Source organism: Pan troglodytes, chromosome 20 (genome assembly GCF_028858775.2).
Source record: "Pan troglodytes isolate AG18354 chromosome 20, NHGRI_mPanTro3-v2.0_pri, whole genome shotgun sequence".
Lineage (NCBI taxonomy): Eukaryota > Metazoa > Chordata > Mammalia > Primates > Hominidae > Pan > Pan troglodytes.
In genome coordinates, this window is record NC_072418.2 from 6,905,247 (window position 1) to 6,931,948 (window position 26,702).

At 56.0% G+C, this 26,702-nt stretch overlaps 1 protein-coding gene and 1 long non-coding RNA gene across 4 annotated transcripts in view; one reads left to right on the forward strand and one right to left on the reverse strand.

Annotated features, from left to right (window-relative positions):
• SEMA6B (semaphorin 6B) overlaps nt 1-21,891 on the reverse strand; it is a 38,541-nt gene extending 16,650 nt beyond the window's left edge. Inside the window, exon 1 of one of the 2 annotated variants that reach the window (XM_016934727.4) lies at nt 359-873. The gene's annotated coding sequence lies outside the window, so the exon portion shown is untranslated. Of the gene's footprint in view, nt 1-358; nt 874-21,597 lie in introns of those variants that run through there. The other variant, XM_016934726.3, reaches the window with a different exon arrangement.
• A 2,581-nt stretch (nt 21,892-24,472) lies between these two features.
• LOC107969642 (uncharacterized) lies at nt 24,473-26,186 on the forward strand. Of its 2 annotated transcripts, none has more exons than XR_010153670.1 (3): nt 24,473-24,550; nt 25,546-25,712; nt 25,825-26,186. It is a non-coding gene; the product is annotated as an uncharacterized LOC107969642 (long non-coding RNA). The 2 variants fall into 2 exon arrangements; XR_010153669.1 differs by having other exon boundaries at nt 24,483-24,581.
• The last annotated feature ends 516 nt before the right edge of the window (nt 26,187-26,702 follow it).

Genomic DNA, 26,702 nt, shown 5'->3' on the forward strand with positions numbered 1-26,702 from the left:
CAGAGCAAGACTCCATCCAAAAAAAAAAAAAAAAAAAAGCCACAAGCTGGGAATGACAGTACTACATAACCACAGAATCACAGAATATTCCCCATGCCAAGGGCCTCTGTGACCCTGGTAGATCTGACCTCCTTCCCAAATCCAGCCTTTTCATTCTCCGCTTGCACACCTCCATGACAGGCACCTCACTACCTCTCAAGGGGGACTGCTTCCCACTCCCATTCAAGGTAACTTTGCAGAAACTTCTAGGTGTGTGGAGTGGAGACACTCTCCCATCCAGGTAGTGACATGGCAGCGGAATTCACCCTCTGAACCCCCGCCCTCCATGCTGAAGGTCCCAGTTCAGAGCACCCCCTACCAGAAAGGGGTACAGTCCAGGTCCCGGAGCCCCGAATGAGAAGTTCAGCAGCCTCGACCTTCTGGGAAGTATTGGGCAAGCTCCGAGCCCATTTTCCTGTCTGAGCAGCAGGGGTATCCCCCAGCCCTGCCCTGGCCTTCTGGCTCAGGGATTCTGAGCCCCCAGAGGTGAAGGTGATTCGCGACAATCGGCCCTGGGGTGCCTGCCTCCTCCAAAAACAGGAAGACCTCGCATAGCGCGGCTGGACTTCCTCTTCACGACCCTGAGCTTCCAGGATTTGTGACTCAGCGAACACCCGGATTCCACGTGTGTTCAGGGCACGGCCCTGTTTCCTTCAGAATTTCCTTCCCTGGCTCCTCCCCTGCTCTACAGCCTCCTGTGGCTCCCAGGGACCCCTGAGTCCAGGCCCCAGCCTCTCCCTGGGATTCAAGGCCCCTGACCTCAGACCCCACTTCGGCCTACCCTCCTCTCATGCCACGGGCCTTTCTAGCCCCCTACCCCAGAACCTAACTAAGAGCCCTGTCTGCCCTGTGCCTTTAAAAAAAAATGGCTAAAATATATATAACATAAAAGCTGTCATCTTAACCATTTTCATTTAACTATTATTAGTAGTATTATTATTTGAGACAGAGTCTTGCTCTGTCGCCCAGGCTGGAGTGCAGTGGTGCCATCTCAGCTCACTGCAACCTCCACCTCCCGGGTTCAAGCGATTCTTCTCAGCCTCCCAGGTAGCTGGGACTCCAGGTGCATGCCACCATGCCCGGCTAAATTTTTTTGTATTTTTAGTACACATGGCATTTCACCATGTTGGTCAAACTGGTTTTGAACTCCTGACCTCATGCAATCCACCCACCTCGGCCTCCCAAACTGCTGGGATTACAGGTGTGAGCCACCATGCCCAGCCTCCTTCATTCTTATTATTTTTTTGAGATGGAGTCTCGCTCTGTCACCCAGGCTGGAGTGCAGTGGCATGATCTTGGTTCACAGCACTCTCTGCCTCCCAGGCTCAAGCGATCCTCCCGCCTCAACTTCCCAGGTACCTGACACCACAGCCACGTGCCACCACGCCCAGCTAATTTTTGTATTTTTAGTACAGATGGGGTTTCACCATGTTGGCCAGGCTGGTCTCGAACTCCTGACCTCAGGTGATCCACTCGCCTTGGCCTCTCAAAGTGCGAGGATTACAGGTGTGAGCCACCACGCTCGGCCACCTTTTGGTTTTTTGACAGTCGCCATCCTAATGGGTATGACATGCTGTGTCTTTCATCTTGTGTTTTATCAGAATAATATTTAATTCTAGAAACTATTTCTTTAAACATTAACAGACAGGGTCTGGCTCTGTTGCCCAGGCTGGAGTACGGTGGCACAATCACCACTCACTGCAGCCTTGAACTTCCAGGCTCAAGCAATCCTCCTGCCTCAACCTCCCGAGTAGCTGGGACCATAGGTGTGCACCACCATGCCTGACATTTTTTTTGCCGGAGGTGGGGGACGCAGGGGAAGGTGGACAGAGTCTCACTCTGTCACCCAGGCTGCGATGCAGTGGTATGATCTCGGCTCACTGCAACCTCCACCTCCCAGGTTCAAGCGATTCTCGTGTCTCAGCCTCCTGAAAAGCTGGGATTACAGGTGTGCACTGCCACGCCCGGTTAATTTTTGTATTAATTTTGTAAAGCACTTTGTGAGGCCAAGGCAAGAGGATCACTTGAGCTCAGGAGTTTGAGACCAGCCTGGGCAACATAGCGAGACACGCCCCCATAATCTCTACAGAACATAAAAAATTAACCAGGCATGGTGGCACGTGCCTGTAGTCCCAGCTACTTGTGAGGCTGAAGCAGGATGATTGCTTGAGCCCAGGAATTCAAGAATGCAATGAGTTATAATTGGTCCACTGTACTCCAGTATGGGCGACCGAGTGAGACCCTATCTCAAAAAAAATAAAATTAATTTAAATTAAAACAACGACAAAAAAACACCTAGCAAACACAAAGCACTTGCTAGGTGCCAGGCATTATCATAAGTACTTAAATTAACTCATTTAATCTTCACAACACCCCTAAGGGGTGAGTGCTCTTTTTTTTTTTTTTTTTTTTTTTTTTTTTTTTTTTTTTTTTGGGAGACAAGAGTCCTGTTCTGTCGCCCAGGCTGGAGTGCAATGGCGTGATCTCGGCTCACTGCAACCTCAGCTTCCCGGGTTCAAGCAATTCTCTTGTCTCAGCCTCCCGAGTAGCTGGGATCACAAGTGCCCGCCACCATACCCGGCTAATTTTTGTATTTTTAGTAGGGATAAGGTTTCACCATATTGGCCAGGCTGGTTTTGAACTCCTGACCTCAGGTGATCCACCCGCCTCGGCCTCCCAAAGTGCTGGGATTACAGGCATGAGCCACTGCCCCCGGCCAATTTTTGTATTTTTAGTAGGGATAAGGTTTCACCATATTGGCCAGGCTGGTCTTGAACTCCTGACCTCAAGTGATCCACTCGCCTCGGCCTCCCAAAGTGCTGGGATTACAGTTGTGAGCCACGATGCCCGGTGGGCCCTTAACTGTTTTTAAGTACACACAGTTCACTAGCATTAAGAACATCCACATAATTGTGCACCCATCACCACCACCATCTCCAGAACTTTCTCGACTTCCCAAGCTGAAATTCTGTCCCCATGAAACACTCACTCCTCACCCCCCTCCCCAGCCCCTGGCACCTCCCATGCTACTGTCTGGGTGAACCTGATGACTCTAGGGACTTCCTAGGAGTGGGTCACACGGTGTTTGTCCTTGCGTGTCTGGCTCTCTCACTGAGCGTGATTGCTTCAAGATGCATCCACACTGTGACCTGTGTCAGGGTTTCCTTCCCTTTTTTTTTTTTCTTGTTTTGAGACAGTCTCGCTCTGTCTCCCAGGCTGGAGTGCAGTGGCACGATCTCAGCTCACTGCAACCTCCGCCTCCCGGGTTCAAGCGATTCTCCTTTCTCAGCCTCCCAGGTAGCTGGGACTCCAGGTGCACGCCACCACGCCCGGCTAATTTTTTTTTTGTATTTTTAGTATACATGGGGTTTCACCATGTTGGTCAGGCTGGTCTTGAACTCCTGACCTCATGCAATCCACACACCTCGGCCTCCCAAAGTGCTGGGATTACAGGTGTGAGCCTCCATGCCCAGCCTCCTTCATTCTTATTATTTTTTTGAGATGGAGTCTCGCTCTGTCACCCAGGCTGGAGTGCAGTGGCATGATCTTGGTTCACCGCAATCTCCGCCTCCTGGGTTCAAGCGATCTTCCCGCCTCAGCCTCCCAAGTACCTGGGACCACAGGCGGGTGCCACCATGCCTGGCTAATTTTTGTAATTTTAGTACAGACAGAGATTCACCATATTGCCCAGGCGGGTCTCGAACTCCTGACCTCAGGTGATCCACCCACCTTGGCCTCCCAAAGTGCGAAGATTACAGGTGTGAGCCACCACACCCGGCTATCTTCCAGTTTTTTGACAGTAGCCATCCTAATTGGTGTGATATGGTCTGTCTTTCATCTTGTGGTTTTTTTTTTTTTTTTTTTGAGACGGAGTCTTGCTCTGTCCCGCAGGCTAGAGTGCAGTGGCACAATCTCGGCTCACTGCAAGCTCCGCCTCCCGGGTTCACGCCATTCTCCTGCCTCAGCCTCCCCAGTAGCTGGGACTACAGGCTCCCGCCACCACCACGCCCAGCTAATTTTTTGTATTTTTTAGTAGAGACGGGGTTTCACCATGTTAGCCAGGATGGTCTCTATCTCCTGACCTCGTGATCCACCCACCTCGGCCTCCCAAAGTGCTGGGATTACATGTGTGAGCCACCACGCCCGGCCTCATCTTGAGTTTTATCAGAACAATATTTAACTCTAGAAACTATTTCTTTAAACATTGTTTTAAGAGACAGGGTCTGGCTCTGTTGCCCAGGCTGGAGTACAGTGGCACAATCACCACTCACTGCAGCCTTGAACTTCCGGACTCAAGCAATCCTCCTGCCTCAGCCTCTCGAGTAGCTGGGACCATAGGTGTGCACCACCATGCCTGGGTTTTTTTTTTTTTTTTTTGGGGCAGTGGGGAGGGAGCCGGGGAGGGGGAAAAGATTCTCACTCTGTGGCCCAGGCTGGAGTGCAGTGGCTCACTACCGGCTCACTACAACCTCCACCACCCAGGTTCAAACGATTCTCGTGTGTCAGCCTCCTGAGAAGCTGGGATTACAGGAGTGCACTGCCACGCCCAGTTAATTTTTGTATTAATTTTGTAAAACACTTTGGGAGGCCAAAGCAAGAGGACTGCTTGAGCTCAGTTTGAGACCAGCCTGGGCAACATAGTGAGACACCCCCTCACAATTCCTACAGGAAATAAAAAATTAACCAGGCGTGGTGGCACATGCCTGTAGTCCCAGTTACTTGTGAGGCTGAAGCAGGAGGATGGCTTGAGCCCAAGAGTTCAGGAATGCAATGAGTTATGATTGGTCCACTGTACTCCAGTCTGGGCAACCACGTGAGACCCTGTCTCAAAAAAATAAAATAACAACAGGCCGGGCGCCGTGGCTCACGCCTGTAATCCCAGCACTTTGGGAGGCCAAGGCAGGCGGATCACGAGGTCAGGAGATAGAGACCATCCTGGCTAACACGGTGAAACCCCGTCTCTACTAAAAACACACAAAAAAATTAGCTGGGCATGGTGGCAGGTGCCTATAATCCTAGCTACTCGGGAGGCTGAGGCAGGAGAATGGCATTAACCCGAGAGGCGGAGCTTGCAGTGAGCCGAGATCGCGCCACTGCACCCCATCCTGGGCGACAGAGCGAGACTCTGTCTCAAAAAAACAACAACAACAAAACACCCAGCAAACACAAAGCACTTGCTAGGTGCCAGGCATTGTCATAAGTACTTAAATTAACTCATTTAATCTTCACAACACCCCCAAGGGGTGAGTGCTTTTTTTTTTTTTTTTTTTTTTGGAGACAGAGTCTTGCTCTGTGGCCCCAGGCTGGAGTACAGTGGCACAATCTCAGCTCATTGCAACCTCGGCTTCCCAGGTTCAAGCAATTCTCCTGCCTCAGCCTCCCGAGTAGCTGGGATTACAGGCATGTACCACCACACCCAGCTAATTTTTGTATTTTTAGTAGAGATGGGGTTTCACCATGTTGCCTAGGCTGGTTTCGAACTCCTGGCCTCAAGTGACCCACCCTCCTCAGCCTCCCCAAGTGCTGGGATTACAGGTGTGAGCCACCGCACCTGGCCTGGTGAGTTATCTTAATAGGCCCCTTATACAGACAGAGAAACTGAGGCACAGAAAGGTAAAGTCATTTGCCCAAAGTCAGGGATCAGCGGAGCCCACAGATCCTGCTCCATTTTACTTATTTTGATAATAACACACAACTGAACCCCAAATGTTTACTGCGGGGAGTCCAGGCCACTTCACAACGAACCCCATCTACTTAGCTTCAGTTTACCCCCTCGATCTGGGGTTACCCGAGGCCTGTGCGCCTCCCCCTATCCCCAAGACCATCTGCTTCTCTCTGTGAAACTCGAGGAGCCTCTGCCAGCAGCCGCTCGGCGCCTGCCTGCTCAGAAGCGGCCCCACCACCTGCCACGCTGCGGCTGCCGGACACCTGGTCACAGGGAGCCACGGGGCTGGCGGGTGCGCCCCGAGGCGTGCGGGGTTCTCCGGGGCACCCGTGCACCCACATGTCTGCATGCCCCGGGGGTTGGGGGGCTCCTGCCTGCAACCCTGGGGACTTGCATGTACTCTGTGGGGGCGCCTTGTTGGGGGAGGGGGCCACAAAGCAACAGCTCCCTCCAGGAGGCCCCCGGCTGTCACTCCAGCTCTGCAAACATGAGCCCACTGCGCAGATGTGGAAACTGAAGCTCAGGAATGGAAACGTCCTCGGGGACCCCCTAGTTTAGCTCTTCTTCCTGGGAGCTCTGTCCTCTGGCGACCCCCATGCCCCACACTCGCCAGCCTCACTCCCAGCTTTCTGTCCCGCCTTGCACCCCCCTCAACCGCCAGCCCCTCTTGGGCGGCCTTGTACGCTCCTGGGTCCCGAAACCCCGTCTATATCCGATGACACCCACCGTCCTGACTGTAGCCAGGCCTCCCCCAGCTCCGGATTCGGGGTTCAACTTCCCCTCAGCCGCTCCAGGCACGGGGCTCATGAAGTCTCACCCTCAGCCATGCGGGGCACGACCCCAGAACCGCGCCGCCCTAGCTACTGTCACCCCGTCATGGGCCTCAATTTCCTGGGGGAACTCTCCCCCAACCTTCTCTCCTCCAGGCCAGCGCGTCTGGGCTGTTCTTGGCCCCTGAGGCTTCGGTGTAAGTTTTAGGATCCGGTTGTGAGTTCCAAGACAAACAACAGATAAAACAAAAACCCTAATGGGGTTCTCGCTGGAGTGGCACTGAGGCTACCGATCCAATCGGGGTCAACGGATGGTCGATGTCCCCCGACCCGGCCCCACTTCTGCGTCCTCCGTCTCACCTGATGGCTTAGGACACAACTGGAGCTCATCCTGACTTCCCCGCCACACCCCATTCCACCAGCCTCACAGCCAGCATTAGCCACTCCTGCGGCCTCTGCCTTCGAGTCTACGCAGAATTCTCACCGCTTCCCGTCCATGCCGTGGCCACTCACATCCCCGCCTGCCTGGCCCAGCTCAGCCCAGCCCAGTCCCCTCCGCCCTGATCCCCAGGCTGTCCTTCCCGAAACAGCCACCAGAGGACGCCTCTGAGCACATGAGTCAGGTCCCGTCTCTCCTCTGCCCTTACCCCTCCATGGCTCCCACCTGCCTCGGGGTCAAAGCCGGGGTCTTCCCTGCAGCCCACAAGGCCCTGTACGACCTGCCCCATGCCCTGTCTACCCTCTCCTCCTCCCTCTCTCCCACTCATCACTTGGCTCCAGCCACACGGGCCTCCTTGCTGTTCCTCCAACAGGCCAGGCATGGTCCTGCCCTAGGGCCTTACCCCAGGCTGTGCTCTCTGCTTTGGGAATTCCCCCAGATACACACACAACTCACTTCCTCACTTCAGGTCATCTAAGAGAGGCTCCCCTTGGACCTTCCTGGAACCCAGACGCCTCCGCCCTCCCCACTTTATGCCCTCCTCTCCTCCCCCATCACACGCAGGTCCGTGTGCTGCTGGGAGTGTGGGTCTGGGAACAGCTGTGTGGGCACCACTGTCAGAAATGCAGAATCCCAGGACCAGGCCCGCTCACCCAGGCCTGCACCTGATCAAGATCCTGCAGGGATCCACATGCATCACAAACTCTGAGAGGTGCAGCTTCATGCGTGGATTCCCCAAATAAAATAATCACCTGGGGCCGGGCACAGTGGCTCACGCCTGTAATCCCAGCACTTTGGGAGGCCGAGGCAGGTGGATCACAAGGTCAGGAGTTTGAGACCAGCCTGGTCAATATTGTGAAACCCCGTCTCTACTAAAAATAGAAAAATTAGCTGGGCGCAGTGGCATGCACCTGTAGTCCCAGCTACTCAGGAGGCTGAGACAGGAGAATCGCTTGAACTCGGGAGGCGGAGGTCGCAGTGAGCTGAGATTGCACCACTGCACTCCAGCCTGGGCGACAGAGCGATACTCCATCTCAAAAAATAAAAAAGAAAAAGAAAAAAGTAATGAGGCTGGACATGGTGAGCCACGCCTGTAAGCCCAACACTTTGGGAGGCCAAGGGTGGGGGGGTGGATCACCTGAGGTCAGGAGTTCAAGACCAGCCTGGCCAAGATGGTGAAACCCCGTCTTTACTAAAAATATGAAAAATGAGCCGGGCGTGGTGGCACGTGCCTATAATCCCAGCTACTCGGGAGGCTGAGGCAGGAGAATTGCTTGAACCCGGGAGGCAGAGGTTGCAGTGAACTGAGATCATGCCACCGCACTCCAGCCTGGGCGACACAGCAAAACTACACCTCAAAAAATAATAATAATAAAACAATAATAATAATAAATAAATAAATAAATGAAACAATCACCCACCTATGGGACTGTTCAGAGCCCATCTATCTGGCCGCACCGGAAGCCCCTTGAGGCAGGGCGGGTGTGTCTAGGCAAATGACCAGTGCCCCCACACCACTGGGACTCAATAATTGCTGGTTGGGCTGGGCGTGGTGTCTCATGCCTGTAATCCCAGCGCTTTGGGAGGCCAAGGTGGGAGATCACTTGAGCTCAGGTGTTTGAGACCAGCCTGGACAACATAGAAAGACCCCATCTCTACAAAAAATGCAAAAATTAGCTGGGCGTGGTGATGTGTGCCTGTGGTCCCAGCTACTTGGGAGGCTGAGGTGGGAGGATCGCTTGAGCCCAGGAGGTTGAGGCCGCAGTGAGCTGCCATTGCCCCACTGCACTCTGAGTGACACAGCAAGGCCCTGTCTCAAATAAAATAAAATAAAAGTAATTGCTTGTTGGGATGGTGACTCACGCCTGTAATCCCAGCACTTTGGAAGGCTGAGGTGGGTGGATCACCTGGGGTCGGGAGTTCAAGACCAACCTGGCCAACATGGTGAAACCCCTTCTCTACTAAAAATAAAAATATTAGCCAGGCGTGGTGGTGCCCGCCTGTAATCCCAAGCTACTTGGGAGACTGAGGCAGGAGAATCACTTGAACCCAGGAGGCGGAGGTTGCAGTGAGCAGAGATTGCGCCATTGCCTGGGCAACAGAGTGAGACTCTGTCAAAAAAAAAAAAAAAAAAAAAACCCCAGTAAACCAGGGGCACCATCGACAAGCCATCCTGCCCCGCCCTGCTCAGCCCAATCTCACTGGCTGGTTGGGGAAACTGAGGCCCGGACAGAAAACATCGGCAGCTGAAGAAGTCCCAGAAGAAGAGCTTTGGCTCCAGAACCGCACAGCCCAGGTTCAAACCCCGGCTCTGCCTCAGCTGTTTGACCGCAGACAGTCACTTCCCTTCTCCAGGCTTCAGTTTCCCCATCTCTGTACACTGGGTGATTTAAAATTCAACTAAAGCACCTCCATGAGGAAGAAAGAGTGTAATCTGAACCAATGTGCGGCAGGTGAAATATACTTTTTTCTACATTTTTTTGTTTCCTGATAGCTGGTCTGTAGCTAAAATTCTTTTTTTTTTTTTTCTGAGATGGAGTCTCACTCTTTTTGTCCAGGCTGGAGCGCAGTGGTGCGATCTTGACTCACTGCAACCTCCACCTCCCGGGTTCAAGCGATTCTCCTGCCTCAGCCTCCCAAGTAGCTGGGACTACAGGCACCCGCCACCATGACTGGCTAAATTTTTTCGTCTTTTTAATAGAGAGAAAGTTTCACCATGTTTGGCCAGTCTGGTCTTGAACTTCTGACCTCAGGTGATCCGCCTGCCTCAGCCTCCCAAAGTGCTGGGATGACAGGCGTGAGCCACCGTGCCTGGCCCTTTTTTTTTCTTTTCTTTTTTGCCTGAGCAGGGAAATTTTACTTTCAATCTACCTTGAATCCTTCTTACTTCCAGAAGCTGGCTTGGTCCCTGGCTCTGTCCCAGGGGTAATTCCTAGCCTGGGTATTGAGCTGTCCTTCAAGGGCAATGCCCACTCTCCTCTCTGACCCCAGCACCACCACCAAGCCATCCCTTTACTGCATATCCCAAGCTCAGCTCTGACCCTGCCACTCCCCTGCTCAAAGGCCTACCATGGCTCCCCAGCGCCCCACAGAAGAAGAACCAATTTTGTTTGTTTGTTTGTTTTGAGATGGAGTCTCACTCTGTCGCCCAGGCTGGAGTGCAGTGGCACGATCTTGGCTCACTGCAAGCTCCGCCTTCTGGGTTCACGCCAATCTCCTGCCTCAGCCTCCCGAGTAGCTGGGACCACAGGCGCCCGCCATCACGCCCAGCTAATTTTTTGTATTTTTAGTAGAGACGGGGTTTCACCATGGTCTCGATCTCCTGACCTCGTGATCCGCCTGCCTCGGCCTCCCAAAGTGCTAGGATTACAGGCGTGAGCCACCGCGCCCGGCCTAGAACCAATTTTTTTTATACCTCAGTGTTCAAGGACACCTCCCACCCTGGGAATAACTTGAAGCTTCTTCTTGCCCTCACCTACTATCAGGCATTTCCAGCCCCTCCCTGCAGACCTTGGCTCAGGCTGTCCCCTCTGCTGGGGAACCTTTTTAGCCTCCTCAAGGCCCAGCTGCCCTCCCAACCAGCCAGACATAGTAACCTCACGCTCTGTCCTCCAAGCCCTACAGCTGACTCCTGCTTACCAGTCAAGGCCATGCATGCGTGTCCCCCACTCCAGGAAGCCTTCTCTGACTGCCCTGGCTGGGCCTCAGTTTCCCTGGGTTCCCCCAGCCACAACCACCCTGCCCTCAACCGCTCAACCGCCAACTTGGAAGCAACTGCATCCAGCTCTGGCGCCCTGTACCCCAAATTGGAAGTCATTTACTTACTCATTGGATTAATAATTATTTGGCACCAGCTGTATACCAGACACATGTGTTCAGGCATGGGGACACAGCTGTGACCGAGACAGCTACAAAGCCCTACCCTTATGGGGCTCCCAGTCCCGTGGGGAGACGGGGGTACACTACACACGTTAACCAATATCGGAACTCGATAGCTTCTGACAATAATAAGCACGACCATAAAAACATGAGGAATGATTAGAGGAGGGGACATTTGAGCTGAGGCCTGAAGGTCGAAGGGGAGACCTCGTGACAAGGTGAGGAAGGTGCTCCAAGGGGAAGGAACTGCAGAGGAAAAAGCGTGGAGACTGAGACCACTAGAGGAAGAGACAGAAGGTCAAGGTGGATGGGGAGGCTGGCACAGCACAGAAAGGACTCCTGGGGCTCTCCCCTTCACTCAGACACGACACTCAGCCTCATTTCTTGTTTGTTTCTAAGGACAGGGTCTTGCTCTGTTGCCCAGGCTGAGTACAGTGGTGCCGTCATAGCTCACTGCAGTCTCAACCTCCCAGGTTCAAGCAATCCTCCTGTCTCAGCCTCCCCAGTAAGCTGGGATCATAGGTGTGCATCACCATGCCCAGCTCATTTTTGTACTTTTTGTAGAGACAGGGTTTCGCTATGTTGCCCAGGCTGGTCTTGAACTCTTGGTCTCAAGTGATCCTGCCACCTCGGCCTCCCAATCTGCTGGGATTACAGGCATGAGCCACTGTGCCCTGCCAGCATCTTTTCTTTTGCTGTTGTCCATAAAATAAAGACACTAGCTCAGGGCCTGGCACACAGGCATTCACTTTAGGTTAAATGACCTTACTGTGTGACCTTAGGCCAGCTACACACCCTCTCTGGGCCTCTCTGTTCCAAGATGACAGTGATCCCAGGCAGGCTTGAAGCCTCCGTTTCTCCATCTGCCACAGCACAAGGGACGAGGGCGGGATGTCTGTCTCCAGTTCCATACAAGGAGCTCCCTATCGTCCGGGCCGCCCCAGGATTCTGGCTCCGGGGCCAGCATCCCTCGGGGGATCGAGTAACCTGGTCCCGGCAGCCGGGCCCCAGGGCCGTCCAGGTCTGGTTACGGGCTCTGCTTACAGCTGCCCCTCCAGCTGCCTCGGTCGCCCCCATCACAGCCCAGCCAGGCTCTGGGGCTGTCTAGGAACTTGGCAGGAAGGCTGGAGGGAGTCCCTGGGGCCCAGGCATGAGGGGTGGGGCAGAAGAGAGAGGCCCCCGTGTCCCCCATCCTACTGGATGTCGGTTAACTCATCCCTGCCCAGCCTGGGAGGCAGCCTATGAGCCTCCCCTCCACTTTTTTTTTTTTTTTTTTTTCCTGAAGCAGTCTCGCTGGTGTTGCCCAGGCTAGAGTGCAGTGGCATAATCTAGGCGCACTGCAACCTCCACCTTCCGGGTTCAAGCGATTCTCCTGCCTCAGCCTTCTGAGTAGCTGGAATTACAGGTGCATGCCACCACACCTGGCTAATTTTTGTATTTTTAGTACAGATGGGGTTTCACCATGATGGCCAGGCTGGTCTTGAACTCCTGACCTCAGGTGATCCGCCCAAGTCGGCCTCCTAAGGTGCTGGGATTACAGGTGTGAGCCACTGCGCCCGTCCTAAGCTACTGCGCCCGGCCTCCTCTCCACTCTTTTTTTTTTTTTTTTTGAGACAGAGTCTAGCTCTGTCGCCCAGGCTGGAGTGCAGTGGTGCGATCTCGGCTCACTGCAAGCTCCGCCTCCCGGGTTCACGCCATTCTCCTGCCTCAGCCTCCCGAGTAGCTGGGACTACAGGCGCTCGCCACACACGTCTGGCTAATTTTTTGTATTTTTAGTAGAGACGGGGTTTCACCATGTTAGCCAGGATGGTCTCGATCTCCTGACCTCGTGATCCGCCCACCTCGGCCTCCCAAAGTGCTGGGATTACAGGCGTGAGCCACTGCGCCCAGCCTCCCCTCCACTCTTGACCTTCCCTCCTGAGTCCTCAGTTCTCAGAGCCTCAGTTTCCCCATCAGCGAACCAAGCATGATAACCATCCACATCAGCTTCTCATGAGGGGTAAATGAGCAACCCATGATAGGTGCTTAATTAACTGTCGTGACTGCTGTGTTGCCTTGGGTTAGAACCCTCCCATCTCTGAGCTTGTTTCCTCCTCTGAAAGATGAGGATAAAAATATTGGCTCCACAAGGGCAGGGGTCTGTCTCAGTTACTGCTGTGACCCCAGTGCCCAGCATGGGGCCTGGCACACAGTAGGTGCTCAACAAATCAGCTGAACGAATGTCCCAGCAAGAACCCCACTTATAAAATAGTTCCAAGGAGGCTGGGCGAGGTGGCTCACACTTGTGATCCCAGTACTTTGGGAGACTGAGGCAGGAGGATCTCTTGAGGCCAGTTCAAGACCAGACGGGGCAAAACAGCCAGACCCCATCTCTAAAAAATAATAATAATAATTAGCTGAGTGTGGTGCGACATGCTACTTGGGAGGCTGAGGTGGGAGGATCACTAGGGCCCAGGAGGTCAAGGCTACAGTGAGCTGTGACGGCCTCACTGCACTCCAGCTGGACGACAGAGTGAGAGCCCTGACTTAAATAATAATACTAATGATAATAATAATAATAATTTAAAAATAAAATAGTTGGCCAGGCGCGGTATCTCACGCCTGTAATCTCGACACTGGGAGGCCGAGGCGGGCAGATCACCTGAGGTCAGGAGTTCGAGACCAGCCTGGCCAACATGATGAACCCCCCGTCTCTACTAAAAATACAAAAATTAGCCGGGCGTGGTGGTGGGCGCCTGTAATCCCAGCTACTTGGGAGGCTGAGGCAGGAGAATCGCTTGAACCTGGGAGGCGGAGGATACAGTGAGCTGAGATTGCACCATTGCACTCCAGCCTGGGTGACAGTAAGACTCCGTCTCAAATAAATAAATAAATTAATTAATTAATTAAAATAGTTGCAAGGATATGTTCATTCCAGACTTCTTAAACACCTACTGTGCACCAATATGGCTGGAGACTCAGCCATGCTCAGGATTGTGCGTGTCCAGGGCTTGGCACAGAGCCCTGCATGCAGGAAGCACTCAATTAATGCCGAGTGTCTCTTTTGCAAAGGATGGGACTCTACCCTGAGCCGCCTTCCACATTCAACTCACAGCAGGCCGGGAGAGAAGGAATTCAAGATCAGATTTAGGAAGACTGCACCTACTATGCGCCATGCTTTTCCCACATATGAACTTATTTCTTGCCGGCATCAACCCTCAGAGACCAGCACCCTCATCTCTGTTTGCAGATGGAAAAACTGAAGCTCAGAGAGGTTAAGCCATTTTGCTGAGGTCACATAACACATAAGGGTGCCATGGATGCAAACGTGATCTTGCTTCTTGCTGACATTTTTTTTTTTTTGAGACAGGGTCTCTGTCACCCAGGCTGGAGTGCAGTGGCGTGATCTCAGCTCACTGCAACCTCGACCTCCCAGGCTCACCCGATCCTCCTGCCTCAACCTTCTGAGTAGCTGGGACTACAGGTGTGCACCACCACACCCAGCTAATTTTTTGTATTTTTTGCAGAGAGGGGGTATGATACCCAGGCTGGTCTTGAACTTTTGGGCTCAAACAATTCTCCTGAGTCAGCCTCCCAAAGTGTTGGGATTAAAGGCATGAGCCACTGTGTGAGGCCGCCTCTTGCTGACATTTTCCAAGTGCTCACAATGTGCTACCTGCCCGTGATGATGGCACACCCTAAACTTTTTTTTTTTTTTTTTTGAGACAGAGTCTTGCTCTGTCACCCAGGCTGGAGTGCAGTGGCACGGTCTAGGTTCACTGCAACCTCCTCCTCTCAGGTTCAAGCGATTCTCCTGCCACAGACTCCCAAGTAGCTGGGATTACAGGCACGTGCCACCATGCCTGGCTAATTTTTGTATTTTTAGTAGAGACAGGGTTTCACCATGTTGGTCAGGCTGGTCTCGAACTCCTGATCTCTAGTGATCCACCCGCCTCAGCCTCTCAAAGTGTTAGATTACAGGCGTGAGCCACCGCATCTGGCCAGCTGAAATATTTCACAGATAAGCAAGCAGAGACCCAGAGAGAGGCTGTCCCTGTCCCCAGGCCACTCGGGAAGCCAGGGTGTGGGAGCCCAGGCAGAACCTCCAGTGGGGAGGTGGATGCATCTCTGGGGCTCCTGGGGCTCCTCCCCTCCGGGGAGGGGGCCCCCAGGTAATTAATTTTAATCACTGTTTTGAAATTGGGCCACCAGGAGGCAAGTCGGAAACAGCAATTTGTAATTAGGAATGGGTGGGGCGGTGGGGGGGGGGGTTGCAACGACCATTCAGAGGAAATTAAAGTGTCATTTATACCCAGCAGGTAATTAAGGGACCCAGGAGGGGGTGGCTCGAGGGGGCTGGGGCTCCAAGGGAATCCAGGCTGGGGCTGGGGCGTCGAGCACCCACAGATTCCAAAGCAGGTTTGGGGACGGACAGGTCCTCCCTTCAGACCCAATTTGGAGGAAGTACAGAGGGGTGGGTCGTGAGCTTGGGACCCAGTTGTGGAGTTCAGAGGGGAATAAGGCTCTGTTATAGGGACTCCACTTAGGGAGGAAGAAAGATGGCCCGGCCTTTGGGGGCTTGATCTAGGGGCAGAAAATGAGGAGCCCTTCCCCTCCAACTTGGGGTTCTGGGCGCCCTTCCCCGCACTGCTGAACTCCTCCCCCAGAACTCCTCCAGTCTCTGCCCCTCCCCAGAGGCTGGGGATCCCCAGGTGGCCGGGACCAGTGTGAGAGGCCTGGAGGGGGCCCCGCTGAGAGAGGTGGTGGGGAACGGGGGTGGAGGTCTCAGGGAGTGCCAAGTGCTGCTGGGAACGGAAGACCTGGCGAATGAACTTGAAGAAGACAAAGGCGGGAAATAGGTCCCAGGGGAAAGGCCCCGGGGTCAGAGCGGACCACAAGTCCTGGTGAGTCAGGGCTCAGGAATGATGGAGGGGCTGGCAGAGTGACGTGGGTGCTGGGGGATGGGGCTTGAGAACCGTCAGACTGTGGAGAACAGTGTTCAGGGGGAAGGGGCCCCCAGTTTGCTGGGTCATCTCAGGGAGCCTGTCACCCCCATCTGTGCCTCGCTGCTCCCCAGAGCCTGAGGCTCCGACCTTCAAAGAGGGACAACAGCAAACACTTACAGGGTGCCTACCCCGTGTTCCCAGCCCTGTCCCTCACTGAGCCCAGCGGGGTAGGTCACAGGGGCTCTTCTGACCATTCCATAGGTGGGAAAACTCGGGGCCAGGGTGGGCAAGGGATGGGGCCAAGGTCGCACAGCCCGGAAATGGCCAAGCTGGGATCTGAACCCGGGCCCAGGAGTCCAGACGCTGCGCTGTTAACCACAGCACTGCCCTGCCCCCAGAGAAAGGGGCTTTCAGCCTCTTCACATCCATCTCAGCAAGTTTTGTGGGTGACTCCAAAAATCTGTCCCCTATCCATCCACTTTTTCCCCCTCTATTACCCTTGCCTGGCCGGCCCCCATCAATTATTACAAGGACCTGGTCCTCAATTCCAGCCTCGCCCCCGTCTGTCTTCCCCAAAGCTGCCACCAGAGGGCACCAAGAGTCAGGTCCTGTCCCTCCTCTTCCCGCAGCCCTCCATGGCTCCCACCTCCCTGGGGGTCGAAGCTCAAACCCTCACTGCAGCCCACGAGGCCCTGCATGACTGGCCCCGTACTCTCCTTGCCCTTCCCTCCTCCCACTCTCCCCTCCACACTCTGCTGCAGCCATACGGGCCTACTTGGTGTTCCTCCAACACGCCAGGTGAGGTCCTGCCCCAGGGCCTTTGCACGGGCCGTGCCCTCTGCCTGAAGTGCTGCTTCCCAAGATCTCTGCATGACCAGCTCCTTCTCATCTTCCAGGTCTCAGCTCAAATGTCATCTCCTCAGAGACACCCTCCCCGACAGCCTCAGTGAACACAGCCCCGCCCTTCTCAGCCACTTGCAAGATAACTGTCTTCAGGGCACTGACTATACCTGACTTACCTTGCCCTTTCTCTAGTTAGTGTCTGTGCTCCCCTGCCCCCCCACCCAGCTGGGAATTCGACAAGGGCAGGATGCAGTAGTCTATGCCTTGGTCATTGCTGGGTCCGCGGCACCTGGCACTTAATAGGTGCTCACTAAACATCAGTCCACTTGTTAAATGCAAGCAATGCTCCCACAGCTCCAAATGAGATCATGGCCAGAAGCTCCACGTTTCTGCTTTGCAAGGTTGTTCCTTTTTTTGGAGTCAGAAACCCAACAGAACTATATGTGGCATTTTGCCTGCAACCTCTTGTTTAAATGGTCAACCCTAAGGGAGGCAGAACAGCAACCCCTGTTTTACTCATGGGGAAACTGAGGCTCAGAGAGGGGGCATGAGTGAGTGAGAGAAAAAACTGATTCAATCTCAAGTCAGTCTGATCCAAATGCTACGGCTGCCTATAAGGGCGATAATTCAGAAAGGCTACTTCAGCTTCCCCAGGGGCTCTGAGTCCATGGCCTTCAGGGGAGGGAGGTTCTTCTGCAATCATCAGAAAACATATGGCTGCCCCCTAGTGAACTCCTAAACATCCATCATGGCCCTAGCTACAGTGCCCCTTCCTGGTACATCTTCCCTGATCCATGAGGCAGGGTACAGCTTTCCCTAGCCCCAGTTGCTCCCTCTGCGCTAGCCCTGAACCTGTGTAGCACGGGTGGCCAGTGCCTGCCCCTGTTTCTCTTCCTCTGGCCTGGAAGCCCCTCCAACTAGACAGAGGAGTTAAAGTTACCTCTCTGGGATCCTAGCATCACCCAGCACAGGACACAGCACATGGGGACCACTGGCAGCATTTGTTGACTGACTGATGGACCTAATTGCCTGGAACCAGGCCCACCTGGGAACCCACAATCCTCCTCTGGGTTCCTGTATTTGGGAAGCTCCCTCCTAGGTCCGCCCTTGGAAGGCTGGCTTAGCTGGGCCATGGTGCATCCTGGGAAATGTAGTCTAGAGTGGGCCTTACCTCCCAGTGGGGCCCTGGGGTGGCCACCTTTGGACCCTGGGGCCAGATAGAGAAGGAGCATTGAGGGTGGCAAGTAGTAGGGCCCCATGTCCCTGCCAAAGAGTCCTAAGGGTGGTCCCCAGCCTCCCAAGTCTCTTACTTTTTCTTTTTCCTTTTTTTTTTTTTGACGGGGTCTTGCTCCATCCCCCAGGCTGGAGTGTAGTGGCATGATCTCAGCTCCTTGCAACCTCTGCCTGCTGGGTTCAAGTGATTCTCCTGCCTCAGCCTCCTGAGTAGCTGGGATTACAGGCGTGAGCCACCATGCCCGGCTAATTTTTGTATTTTATTAGAGACGGGGTTTCGCCATGTTGGCCAGGCTGGTCTTGAACTCCTGGCCTTAAGTGATCCTCCCGCCTCGGTCTCCCAAAGTGCTGGGATCACAGGCGTGAGCCACCGCCACTGTCTTACTTGTCCTAATGTCTGCCACTTCACCTGGATGTCCCTGGAGGAGAGGTGATGAAGGACCGTGATAACGAAAAAGGATTGCGTGCCTGGGTTCCTATGGTCACACACCTGACCCCAGCACCACCATGCATGATGGGGAGGGTGTCTAGGGTGAAGGGTCTGTTTTGGGATAATTCAGCCAAAGGACGTGGGGCTGGTGGCTGGGGCCTGAATCCTGGGCTGCTTTGAGCCTTAGTTTCCCTACTGCTGCTACATGAAGACAGGGAGGGAAGAAATGCACGACCATGGCCAAGAGAAAGCCACAGCCCAACCAAATCACGGCTGGGTTTTGGAGGAGTCACAGTATGAGAGCCCACAACCCCTTAAATACCTGAGACTCTCAGAACCTGCTATCTCAAACACGACAGCAGTTCAGAAAACCCACAGTACCTGGAAATTCAAAAAAAAAAAAAAAAAAAAATCCAGGAGATCACTTGGGGCTGACCAATATCAGGATTATTTACCCAGGATTCTGCAAAGACAGCCGTCCAACCCCTCTGGCCTGCCTCCCACGAGGGGCGGCTCACCACTCCTTCCAGCAATGCATTTGGTTTCCAAGGAGCCTGTCTCCTCGTAGCTACCCTTCCTCAAGATCTGAAATGTGACTCATGCCCCTCCCCCTGCTCTATAACCTTCCATGGCTCCCCATTGCCCTTGGGATAAAGTTTGCTCCTTGGCTTGGCATTCAAGGCTACTGCCTACCTCATGGTCCTCTTAAATAGTCTAGCCACTCAGGGCTCCTCCAACATACCCCACTGTGATGATCCTTGCTGTTCCCTCTGCCTGCAATGCCTGTCCCCCTCTCCTCCTGGCAGAATCCTTCTCCTTCAAGCCCAGTCCCAGTACTCCCTCCTCCAGGCAGCTTTCCCTGCTCCCACCTGTCCTGACCACTGCCCTGGAAGTTTCTCCCTCCAGCATCTCCCTTTCCGGGCCCACAGGACAGGGCCACGCCCAGGGTCAGCTCGGGACACCTTCCTTCCCAGGAGACGGGCGGTGACCAGCAACATCCTTCAGTCCCCAGGGATCCAGCTCACCTGTCCTGCAGGCTGACGTCATGGTCACCTTTCCAAGGGCAGTTTGATTTCTATCTTCCAGGCCCAGTCCTGGTAACCCCAGCAAACTCCGGCTGCCAGCCTGGTGTGGCCACTGCAGAGGACATGCCACATCTCCAGCCCCTTCTATGCCCATCAGTCAGAGGCGAGGACTGAGGTCTCAGGGGGAAAGGCCCCTCCTGGGGGGACTGGATACCTAGGCTTGGAGACAACTCACTTCAAAGCAGAGGAGGTGACACGGACCCTAAGATCCTGTGGGGGCTCAGCCCCAGCCGAGTCTGGTGGGGGAACCAGAGGCAAAATGGGGCAGGCACAGATCAAGACAGTCTCAAGCGACCCCTCTCTGCCTCACCTCCCCCAACTCCAGTCCAAAACCAAAGCGCATCTCCTGGGGAGACTGAAGCCCAGAAAGGACTAGGGACCAGCCTGAGGCCACACAGCTAAGCGCCTCCTCTCAAAGCTCCTGCATAGCCCAGAGTCAAGGGGAAGAAGGGAGGAGCAGAGCTTCAGGGCAACCCTTAGGAGGAGCTGGGATGCAGGAGGGCTCTTGGGTTTCAACGGCTTCCTCGGGCCTCAGTTTCCCCACCTGCTGTTGGGATGGGCCGGTTCAGAACAGACAAGAGGCTGACGCCAGGCTGCCACCTACCCAATATCCGAGGCGTCTCTGTGTGGGTGGCAGTGACTCCCAGACAACTTCCCGGAGAGTTTAAGACCCCCTCCCAGGTGAGTTCCAACTCAGCCTTGGCCCCAGCCGTCCCCCACCACCCACCCCACAACCTGTGCTCTCCCTATGTAGAGTTTAAAGCAATTGTTCAGGTACATCCTGAAGTCCCGCGCCTGAAAGAAACTGGTCTCCCGGGATGTGGGAAAGGGTTTGGGGGCAAGGGGGATGCCCCAGGGGTCCTGAATTTTTATTTTGGAGAGGGAATTTGGACCTTCTCACAAGCTGAAGGAACACAGAAAAACAGAAATGCAATTTTACAAATGGGGCAGGGGCCCCCTTCAGTCACCACAGCCATGAGTCCCTCTCTCCCTCCTCCCTCCTTAAACCCAAACCCAGAACCCCAAAGCCTCAGAGCACCCCAGCAACTCCAAGTCCCCGTTCCGCTCCAGTCTAGGGGTCAAAGATGACAGCCTCAGGTAGAGGATGTCAAAGACCTCAGCGAGAGAGAGAGGGCCACATGGCGGCGGGGGCGAGGGTCTGCGAATCCCTCCCCCAACCCCAGGACTCTTGCAAACGCTCCTAACTCCAGCATTAACCCGGCCGGGGCAGAGGTGGGGGTTCATGACAGTAGCGCCCCCTCTGGGAGATGCCCCAAACTCGGAGAGCGCCCAGAGGCGGAGAGCAGGAGAGGAGGGCACGTGACCCCCACCCCGGGGACCAATCAGCGCCCGCGGGAGGGGGCCACACTCGGCGCCCCCCACCCATCCCGGCGCGCTTGGAGATAGACGTTTTCTTTGTCCTTTTGTCAGCTCTTGGGGGCCCCCGAACCCCCAGGTCCCCACTGCAGCGGGGGGGATCCGGACCGGCCGGCCCTCCCCTCCAACACCACTGCGACCCCTGCCCCGCGGCCTGGACCCGGGACTCGTCCTGTTCTGGGCTGGACAGGAGGCCGGAGAGGACTCGGGCGCCCAAGGTGCGGCGGCCGGACGCGAAGTGGGGCGGAGGGGCCTCCCAGTGCCAGGACCCCCACACCAGCCCCGGGTCGCCTCGACTTGGCTCTCAGGACCCCGCCCCCCAACGCCACCCCCAACCCCCGACCAACAGGCCCCCTGCCTGCCCCGAACCCCCCACCTGGGCCCCAATCCAGCTCCCCAGCGGCGCAGCCGCGAGCCTCATTATTGTGTCTCCTCCGGGCCCCCCCCCAGGACAAAATCTCCACCCGCTGCGGTGCCGACAGAACCCTCAACCTAGCTGCACATACAGGCCCCCAGTCAACAATCCAAGCGCCCCCCCCCCACGTTGCGGTGCCATTAGACACCCCCATAATGGAGCCTCAGGGAGCGCCCCAGGCCAAAATCCAGCCCCTCCAAAGCGATGCCACCGGACCCCCACCGGATCCCTCCATACGGCCAGCGACCCCCTCTCCAATCCGGTCCCCTCCCCAGTTGTGTGGCTGAGAGATTCCCCCCCTCGTTCTAGCGCTCCCCAAACCCCCTCCCTGGCCCCAAATCCGTCCCCTCCCAGTGGCAGGGCCCGCAGGCCCCCCAGTCCTAGCGCCTGACCTGGCCACCCCAGCCAGCCTTTCGGTCCCCCCAGCTGCGTGCCGACAGACGCCCCCATCCCCGCGCCTCCCCCAACCCCCTCCGCAGACGCCCCGGGGCGCTTACCTCGGAGCCGCGGCCGCCGCGAGTGCGCGGGCGGGAGGCGCGAGGGCGGGAGGGCGCGGGCTGGGGGGGTCCGTGCGCGCACCTGTCCCGGCCGGGCCGCTCAGCCCGGCATCCCCGGCTGGGGAGGGGGGCTGGGGGCGCGCGCTCTCCCCGCCCCCGGGCCCACGGCGCTGCGCTGGGGGAGGGGGCTCAGCCCCGGCCCCCCGCGCGCTGGCGTCGGCTCCGGGGGGGGCGCTGCGCGGCGGCCGGACCGAGGGCGCGCCGCGGCCGCATCTCCTCCGCCCGCCGCGGCCGCCGCTGCGACTCGCGGCTCTGCCACCTCCGCCCCCCCTTTCCAGCAACCCCCCACCTCCCCAAAGCCGGGCTGGAGCCGCGCAAAACCCGGCCCGGAGCAACCGCGGCGCGGAGCGGAGGGCGGAGCTGGTGGGTGGCGTTTGGGTGAGTTGTGGGGGGAGGCCCAAGGGGGTCACCCTGCTTTGGTCCAGGTGGTGGACTTATTAATTGAGCCGCCCCAACTTCCTCTCCTGGTCCCCTCTGTTCAAACTCGCATCCCCAGGATCCAGCCCCAATCACACCCAGCCCATGGGGTCAATGAGGCTGTCAGGAACCCTACGGTCTGGGTGGCCCCCTTCATAGACGAGATCATTTCTTCAATCCACAAGTATTCCATTTAGCAACATTCACTCGACACTTCAGGAAACTGAGGCACAGGGAGGTCTTGTCCAAGGTCACCCAGTTAGAGAGCGTCAGGGGGTTTTGGACCTGAGCAAACCGGCTGCAGAGATCTCCATGGTTCACGACTCCCGGACCTGCCCCTCTGTCGCCAGCGCCCTGTGGGACCTGGCCCAGAAAGGAGTTTTTCGAGGACTGCAGGTTCCCCCATGAATTTGAGACCCCAGGACAGAGCCTGGAGGTTTCAGAGACCTTCCTGTAACCCTCCTGACCCTTCGAATGAATTCAGGACAGCAGGGGCTGCTCTCCATGCCTCAGTGCCCCTCCCTGTCCAAAGTACCTCCCCATGTGGATGTGATCCTGTACGTCTCCCCCACTGGACTGAGTGCTGTCCTGGTCGCTCTGGCCTCTCTCCATACAGTAGATGCTCTGTAAACACTTATTTTTTCTTGTCTTTTCTGTTTTTCTTATCTTTTTCTTTCTTTCTTTGAGATGGAGTCTTGCTCTGTCACCCAGGCTACAGTGCAGTGGCATGATCTTGACTCACTGCAGCCTCCACCTCCCGGGTTCAAGCAGTTCTCCTGCCTCAGCCTCCTAAGTAGCTGGGATTACAGGCGACTGCCACCATGCCTGGCTAATTTTTGTATTTTTAGTAGAGATGGGCTTTCATCATGTTGGCCAGGCTGGTCTCGAACTCCTGACCTCAGGTGATCCACCCGCCTCGGCCTCCCAAAGTGCTGGGATTACAGGCATGAGTCACCGCGCCCGGCCTCTTTTCTGTTTTTCTATAATTTAGATAGATAATAGAGAAATGGGGGAGAGAGAGGATAGATGATTTTTTTTAATTGTTATTATTATTTGTAGAGACTGGGGTCTTGCTACATTGCCCAGGCTGGTCTTGAACTACTGGCCTCAAGCGATCCTCCCACCTTGGCCTCCCAAAGTGCTGGGATTATAGGCATGAGCCACTGAGACCAGCCAACACTTTGTTGTTATGTAGCTTGTGACTTTTCTTGCACACTTACTGAGTGCTGGGGCCACTATGCCCCATCCCTGGCTCCGTGCCATCCAGGGGGTCCAGACAGGTTGTGCACTGGCTTCCAGCAGCCACTCAGTGGGGACTGGGTATCAGGACTTGAACCCCGCTCCCCAGGCCACCCACGGCAATCTGCAGGCTCCCTGGCACCCATGGAGACAGCCCAGGTCTTCCAATTCCTGGGCATGTTCCCAGGGCCATCCTGGTGACCACAAACCTCCGGGAGCAGCCAGGCCTTCCTGCCCGTGGTTTTGCCCTTCCCGCCTTCCGGCCGCCCCAGCATCCCAGGCAAATCAGCCAAGGCACCTGCTGGTGTCCAGCCCCCACCCCGCCCTGTGTCCTGCCCGCTGGGGGCCACTGAGGCCTGCTCCACAAGGGAGGGGGCCGAGCCCCAGCTCCAAGGCTTGGGGTCTAGAATCTGCGTCCTCCCACTTACACTCCCTTCCCTGCGCTGTGCCCAGCCCCTGGCATCCCCTCCCTCCCCTGCCTTCTTGGCTGTGCCCAGCTGGGTACTTCTGCACCCTAGTCATTCAGCAAACATTTATTGAGCACCTACTGTGTACCAGATACTGGACTGAGCTGTCAACAAGACAAATCTGCCCTGTGCCTTTTGTCTAGCCTGGGGATACAGAAACCAGTGGGCACAGAACTGCAGGCTGAGACAGACTGGCTGGAGGGCCAGGAGGACCTCGAGGAGGTGGCATGGAGGCCTTAGAGGGACCATAGATCCAAGCAGGGGGGTGGGGGTAGGGGTGTGCGGGGAGGGCGTTCTAGGCAGAGAGACCTCGGGGACAAAGGCCTTGAGGGAGGCCCCACCCCCACCGGTGGCTCAGCTGCCACTCAGGCTTCTGCGACCATGAATGGGTCTTTCATGTCCTGGACCGGGGCAAGGTCAGGCCGGGCCTCTCCCTCCTCCCGCCCAGGGCTCCTGGCTGTCTGAGCCCTGACCTGGAGGACAGTGGCAGGATGGGCCAGGGAGGCCCAGGGAGGGGCAGGGCATCGCCCGAGGTCACCAGAGCCAGCAGCGCCCTCCCAGCCGTGGGATTCTGAGCAAAGCCCCGCCCCGCTGGGCCTCAGTTTCCCCGGCCTGGGCGGGCGCGTTGGCAGCGCAGCGCTCCCGTCCTGCTCCGACCGGGTGGATTCCAGTGCGGGTTTTGCGGGCGCCCGCGGCCACCGACACCTTCTTCCCAGTGCGGCCCGGGCTGCGGCCCCGGGTCCGAGGAGGCCCGGGGAGACCCGGAGGAGGTCAGAAGGCCTTCAGGGCCCCCGGGATGGGGTGAGGCTGAGCTCGGCCCCTTACTGCTGGCGCCTGCGAGGAAGGGAAGCCCCGCCCCAATGCCTGCGCGCCCCCATCAGGACCACTAGCCTCGTCGCCCCGCTGTGTGACTCCCGGGGGTCCCTGGCCCTCTCTGGGCCGAGCTGTAGTCAGGCTCACGGGCAGCCGCTCAGAGAGGTCGCCTGGGTCCCATCCCTTCCCCAAATGGCCCCCCGCCTCAGTTTCCCCGGCCAGGTGCAGGCTCTCTTTAACCCCAGGTTGGGGGGTCCTCGCTGCTAGGTTGCACCCCGGGTCTCCGCTCAGGCCAGGGAATCCCCTGGGGGCTCCGAAAGGGCAGCTCCGATTGGCTGGGGCCACGTGTGACGTCAGAGCCTCCCCAACGCCCCCTCCCCTAGAGGCAAGTGGGGGCGGTCGCGGCCGGGGAGGGGCCCGGGGTCCGAGCGGATTCGGGGTGTCCCCCCAGCTCAAGTCGGCAGCTGGGCCGCGCAGACGCGATTCTCCTCGGACAGATTTTTCCCTCGTCCCACATCCCCCTCCGGCCCCCCCAGAACGGCAGCTGCTCAGGCGGCAGATGCGCCGGCTAAATCCGCCCAGCTGGTCCTCCGCGGAGCTAACCGCCTGGAGCCCCGGGGCTGGGGGAGTGGTGGCCGCATGGTCCTGACCCTTCCTCGCTCCCTGTTCTTTGACCCCTGACTCTTCGCGGAATGGGGCAGGGATTCTGTTGAGGACCCTTTCTCAACCTCCAATTCCCTCCTGGAGCTGCTGAGAGGATTTGGGGGAGTCTGGCGCCCAGAGAGGGTGGAGCCCTTTCCAAAAACCACACAGCATCCCTGGGCCTGCTGCCCAAAATATGCCCTGTATTGCGCATATATTAATAATTATAATGATGACTTAACATATTAGGCCTCTGCTATAGGCACCCCCACGATTCTAGGACTATTATGCTATTACTCCATTTTCAAAGGTGGAAACTGAGACCCAGAGAGCCGTGACTTGACTGATCCCACAGCCAGGAAATGGTGGAGCCTGGATTTGAACCCCAGCTTTTAAGAAGAAGGTGCCACTGTCCTGGAAGAACTCTCAGGACAGCATTAGTGTCTCAGGGATCCCCCTAATTGGAAGGGCCTTAAGGCAAGTGAGTGTGACCTGGGGTGAGTGAGTGGGGTCTCTTAGACCTCTTCCCTGCCCCCTGCCTGGTGCCCCTGAGCCTGACACGGACTGCCTCCCTGTCTTGCTTTTTCAGCCTAATCATGATTGTCACTGAGGATCCAGGAGGGCTTCCTGGAGGAGGAGGCAGCTCCATTCTGAAATGCCAAGGGTACAGCTTTATTGGGACAGCCAGTGTCTCTGAATATGTAGGTTTTGCACAGAGCTTGTACTGCCCCAGGGCCTGTACACTGCCTGTCCCCTCTGCCTTGTGCACTCTTTCCCTAGATGTCCAAATGGCTCCTTTCCTCACCTACCCCAAATCTCAATTCAAATGTTTCCCCAGCCTCCCCTCATTTCAGTAATCACTCTGCAGTGAGCTAGGATGGCACCACTGCACTCCAGCTTGGATAAGAGAACAAGACCCTGTCTCTTAACTAAATACATAAATAAAAAGAATTCCCCTCTTCATCCCTCTTTACCCTGTTTTGATGGTTTTGTTCAACTTTTCACCAATAGGACTTTCTGTTATGCATTTACTCGTTTCTCTTCCAATCCCTCCCCAAGACAGTCACGTTCCCAGGTCTGTCCAGGACTCCACTGTGTCACGAGGCTTAAAACAGAGCCAAGCACACAGTAAGCACTCAACACATGTGGTGAATGAATGAACGAATGAAGCAGTGAATGAGTGGGAGTCTGAGATTTCAACAGGGCTTGCCTTCATTGTATCAAAGGGGAAACTGAGGCCCATTGATCAGAGAGTGAGACCAGAGTCACTTATTTTTCTCTTTAGCAAAACAGGACATAATGGTGACCACCTCCCCAGTATGCAGCAGGGGTATCCAGGGAAATAATAATGTCGGAAGCACTTATTAAGCACCTACTGTGTGCACTGCACAGCTCCAGGTGCTTTGCGCATTTCGAATGGAGACAAGGACTCCAACCCAGAACCCAGGACGCCTGGTCCCATGGTCA